The sequence below is a fragment of the Cynoglossus semilaevis genome, chromosome 13, assembly GCF_000523025.1.
Source record: "Cynoglossus semilaevis isolate Cse_v1.0 chromosome 13, Cse_v1.0, whole genome shotgun sequence".
Lineage (NCBI taxonomy): Eukaryota > Metazoa > Chordata > Actinopteri > Pleuronectiformes > Cynoglossidae > Cynoglossus > Cynoglossus semilaevis.
This window is the reverse complement of record NC_024319.1, coordinates 13,197,871-13,203,928: the sequence shown is the minus strand read 5'-3', so window position 1 is coordinate 13,203,928 and position 6,058 is coordinate 13,197,871.

The window sequence follows — 6,058 nt, the reverse complement described above, 5'->3', positions numbered from 1 at the left end:
CACCTGCTTTACTTTCCCCCTTTTATTTGTTTGTTTTAAACGAATAGGAACGCATCTGGACGGCAACATTCACCGATGGAATATCAACCCAGAAGGTGGCAGTATAACAGCTCAAAGGACTAAGAAATGCAGTTATACGAAGATAAAGAAAAACAGATATCGGGAGGTAAGGGACTTTTTTCTTTTATGTGTGTGTAGTTAATACAAAATTACAGTTGAATTGTTTATGGTATAGATGGTTAGTGTAACGTTTTTAAATTGGTGGTTTTTTGTTTTAAAGCATAGTTGTAAAGATTTGGCACAAGGAAATTGGAGGTGTACAGCACCACTAAACCAGGGAGCTCTATGGTATAGACACACCACTAACCATATTATCATCACAATGGATTTTAGTCAAAAGTTTAAATTCATATAAAACAATTTGTACAAACGCATCAAACCAAAGCAGGCTTAGCCGTGCAAACACTGAGTAATTATTTATGAACACTTTTAAGTAGGAAAGAGCATATGTACACTGTAGATGTTTGTTTTTTTTAAAAAAAAAAGAATCAGAGCAGAATCTTACAACCTTACAACGCACAACATGCAGTTGCATGGTCCTATATTGTCTCCATATTTTTTTAAAAAAAGCATTAGATATAAGTGGTGATGCAATATTTATTAGAACATTTCACATAGAAAACACCAAAAAACGAGCTTCATCCCTTTGAGATGTTGAAGGCCTAAGCTTCAAAAGCTGAGAAAAAAAACCCATCTTGGCCACTTTGTGTTCAAAGGGCACACTTTACTCTGGAGATGAGTCTCCCCCATGAGACTGAAGGGTCATGGTAATGTTTGAGCTTAGGAGCTGCTGTCTATCCATCCATCCATCCATCCATCCATCCATCCATCCATCTATCATTAACTCTTCTCACTGGAATACGAAAATAGTCACAGAGCAGTATTCATCTGAAGTCATGTTGGCTGCCATTCAAATATTGACACTACTTTTATCTCTGTTTTTGGTCCTCATCCACTCCTCAGGGAAATATCCAGCTAAACGTCCCTGAGCTTGATGTTTGATACAGAGGAGCTGTAGAGGGCTAACAGGGGTTGTTGGGGGGTGTTGGGGAGAAAGAAGAATTTGGTCAAGCTGAAAGTGACTTTAAAGCAGTTGGGAAAAAAATAATGTTATGTTAATGTTAAAAATAAATGTTCTTGGCAAAACATCAGTAAGTTCAAAAATGTATACTAAATCATGTTAACTACTAAAAAAGTGTCACGTACAAATGTAGGTTTTGTTATAAGTAACAATGATTCAAGTACAGCAAATTTAGTTTACACAACACATCGTTAACAACCAAAAAAACTACAAAGAGTTTACAATTTTGAAACTAATGTTGATTGTTTGTGGTCTATAGAATATTAAAAGAAGAAGAAACAATTTCAGCTTGTTCCATCATCCCTCTAGCCCCTGGGTTTCTATCTCACCCATTACTTTAATTAGCTTCTCTAAGTGAATTACAACTACGAATATCATAGTTCTTGAGGATGGAACTGGTTCACTTTGGTCAGGACACAAGACAGAGCTGTTTTTCTTACTTTCTTAATTAAAGATTAAAACCAAGAACAAACGTATACTGCAGCCATCACTGCTGACTCAGCTCATGTACCCCTGAGACATACTACCATACTGAATACTCAACATTTATTTTTCATTTGTCTAGTTCTGTTGCTTTTTTTCAAAATAGACTTATTTTATTATCTTTTCTGTGTGCAGAAAATGCGTCTATGTCAGGGTCCATGATCCTTTTCTTGCTGCTTATTGTTTGCCTTCCTGCTCCTCTCCCAGAAGCCTCTGTGTTTCTGTGGCTCCTATTTGACCCAGCTGTGGTCAAAAATGAATTAGGTGCAGATTCACCGGACTGTCAGCATCAATGGCAGCAGAGTTGAAAAGGCACAGGTGAGGATGGGTCAGGTTGGAATAATTCAGTGGTTTGGTTTCTGCTCCTGACAGACACTCTGGCCGCTGGTGCCGCTCGCCCAGGCCGTCTGAGCAAACACAAACAGCCGAGAGGAGCGGAGGAGAAGAAGCAGTGAGGAGAATGGAGAACACACATCACTACGGTCATCCATCCATCTGGACATGATTGGATTGTATGTAACCTCTGAATGCTGAGGGTTCCTCTTATTTAAAGGTCAGACACAACAACAAGAAACAATCTAAAAACAGATGAGGTTGTTACCTTTAATCCAATTACATCAATCTCTATGGCATTGACATTCTGCTCAACCTATAGGATACCATACCACCATCATTGGTACTGTCTTTGGTTCTGCTGTTTCATGTGTTTCATGGGACTGTTTTTCTTCCTTGCATTTCTTCTGAGTATATAGTAGTGAACGATAGACTTTTATCATTTATTTCACCTCAGTATCTGGATTGATAATAACTGAAATACACAATAAATGAAATTGCATAATATATCATAATTCAAAATTAAAATCAAGGCAATTAAAAGTAAAATGCTCTGTTGAGTTGTAGTTACAGTATGTCATTTCTGTTATGTATTTATAATGAACCACTTAATATTTTGATTCGTTTTCCCCACAACATGCTCACTAGATAATAATCTTGTGTCTCAATGATGAGAACTTCTGCACAAGCTCTGTACTCACAAGATAATATCATGTGCCCCGAGATAATGTTTAGAGTTTGCTTACAATATTGACATTGAGATAAAGGCACATTAGACAGTAAGTATATACAATATATATTTATATATGTACAGTATATGGTTCTATACGACATTTCGATCATATTAAGAGGCACTTTGGAATGTTTTACCCTTCCTTGTTTTTTGTGTTGTTGTTTTTTAATAAACAACATAGTGTAGTTTGTATTTTCTGGCATTTTTTAAAATTTTAAATTACATTTATAGAGTTCATAGATTTTTTGTAACTTCTCGATTGCAGCACCGCATTGAGAGAAATGCACATCAAGGCAAAAGCATATATTTATGCATCCTAAATATGGCATATTATTACATTTTGTAAAATTGAAACTATTAGAAAAGCAAATAACATGTTGAGATTAGTTCAAAACACTAAAAAAAAATTTAATAAAAATTTACATTTTCAATTAATATTTCACTCTCTTTGCTCATTTTCCTCCTAAATATTTACCATATTTTCAGCCCTGACACTTGGTAAGTCAAAACAATGGGCCAGATACAACTCACAAACCATATCTTTGACATCATTATACGAGTTGCTGCTGTAAAATTAATGCTGGAGGTCACAGAAATGTCACACCATTGACAAAGAAGAAATGGATGGAAATGATAACTACCGTATATTCATACAGGATTTATGTGACTCTTCTTATATAACTGCCTCGGAAATTTGCCCTGGGGCATGTTCAACTTGGAGAGTTAGGGTTAAAAAACAGGCCTTAAATAGACTGCTTAAGTCATCCTAAGCTTTGTTTCCTGTGTCTACTGTTCTGAAGAAAAACAAATTCTGTAACAGGCCTTCACACAAAGTTAACACAAGTTTGTGTGTCGAAAAAATGCAATTTTCGGACATTTTATATGATATTCAATATGTCTCCAATAAAAAAATAACAGCAGCAGACACAAAACAGGACAATAAAACCGCAGCAGTGTTGTTTTATTGATGACGTTGTTAAAAATATGGTGTCTACTTCCACTAGATGGAGCTGTTTATATTGAACGGGTCAATCTAAACTTTTAACGACCCATCTGGGAGGGGAAGTGGTTGTTTATGTTTAATATGTGTATATGCGTTTTTGTTGTCGATGGTCTATTGTTGGCTGCTTTCTACTCTGCGTGTTGTTTGGTTGTCATCAGTGGAAAATGATGAGAAGACTCAAACAGACAGTTGGATTGGAGGGAGACAGGCAGGTTAATGTTAATGGTTTTAATAAAGAGTTTCCAAACACAGTTATATGAACTGTGAACAGGCAGAAACACATTGTAAATGGCATAATAGTAGTGAGCGCTCTAGTTGTCATTGGTTTTAAGGTTCATCACCACAGCAGTTGGTGTAATTTTCTGGATGATTTTGTGAAATTTTAATTCTTAACATTTTTATAATAATACAATAATACAAATAATACAAATTGGTGGTCATTTGTTGGAAGTTGTTGTTTTTTTTACTTTAACATTTTATGTAATTCTTATTTTTCCCAGAATAACATATATAGTAACGTATTTTGGCTGTTTTGACATACTGGCATTTTATGATTTTATGATTTTATTTTAATGTTTGTTTTGGATAATTTTGGAGCTACCATTTTGGGCAGGTGGAAAATCCTTTTTTTTAATACAAGTGACAGGTTAAAACTGTGAGTTAGTATTTATTTATTTAAAACAGTTAGTATTTATATTGATAAACCTGTATTGCATGCTGGCCTTTTAAAAGGCTGGGTGCTCTTTCTATGAACCTTTCAAAGGTAAGAGAATAATCCTCTATGTTGTTTCCTCCAATGGAGTTAATCTCTGTGTTCTGGACTGGTTTTCACAGTCTGTCTCTGTACCTGCTACTCACATCTTTTTCCCTTGTCACTCAGCCTTGTGTGAGATGGAAATCTTTGTTGTGTGAGTGATTTATATGTATGGTGGGGCCTGGCAGTTGTTGTTATGGAGGCTTTGCTCTGTTTGTGAGATGTTATCTGAGCTTTTTACCCCTCGAATGTGATTAAAATCCAAGGAGGTGATACCAGGCAATATTTAATATACATCAGGATCCTTGAAGGTCATTAGCTAAATGTGCATTGATAAGACATCACTGTGAACAACATGTCTCAAAGTGCTCTATTCTAACAGAGCTCAGCAGTGAAGGTGAACTTCCAGAAAGAAATTACTGTTGACAGTGAAACAGATCTCAGAACGTAAACCATCTATTGCGTTATGTTCTTGCTTCTACAGGTGCCTTTTTATCATAATGGTCTTGTCCCTGCGTTGTTTGGTCAACAGTGGTGCTGTCTGTCAGTTTTGTAGAATGAGGACTCACATCGTTCTCCACTTTGATATTTATTATTCTGCCAGTAGATTTGATTTTTCTTTTATTGAACTTTAAGACAAACCATGAGGGATAAAGAGACCATGTGTGAGCTGCAAGAAATCAAAGCTTACAGATAAGATAAAAAAGTTTTAACTCACTTCAAACTTACAAACTTAAATACAAGCTGGATAACTTAGTTTATGACCCAGGTAGCTCTAAATTATATTTAGTAAAAATAAAAAAACTGTTTTAAGTATACAGATCATTTAAGTTTGTAATAATAATACAATCAAGGTGTCGAAAGGAAAAACTACTGTATTATCTTACTAAAAGTAACTTGAAATATATCAAGATATAATATAAGAAGTGATGACCTGTAATTCACCATTATGCAAAAACCTATTGGTCAAAATTGTTGCATTTTGAAAAAACAAAACAAAAACAAAGACCACAAATGAAGTAGTATGCATTTATTTGTAAATGTAATTGAGTAATTGTTAGAAAAACAATTCCCTGTACTCACTCCACTCGTTCACTGTTTGCCGACACAGTAACCAAATAGTTGTTCCTTGGATAATAAGTGTTGGGTTGAGGCTGATTCTTCTCTCTACATTTTTCATTTCTTCTTCATTTACAGTAAAACAGCTGTCAATAATGCACTGTAGCAAAACAATTGCCAATCGAATCCCAAATGAACATTTTTTTGTCAAGGCTGACATGACATCCATCTTGCTATTGTATGCATGAGGACCTCCAATTAGGATAATTACTCTTCAGACAAATACAGAAGACAGCAAGACACCTGGATTTGTTTCCACCAAGTAACCACGTAAAACAGCCAAGTATACATAAAAACATGAAATCATGAAAATGTGTTTGTTTCAGGCCTGTAAAGCCCCATCTGTCCTCGCCTCAGACTTGGGGAAAAAAAACAAAGGCTCTGTGCTTCCTGTGGAGTTCCATTTTCAATCAATAACAGCAGATATAATGGTTTCATACTTTTGAAAAAATGTGATCCCCTAGTCTTTGCTGAGGCGTACAGCTATGTCCA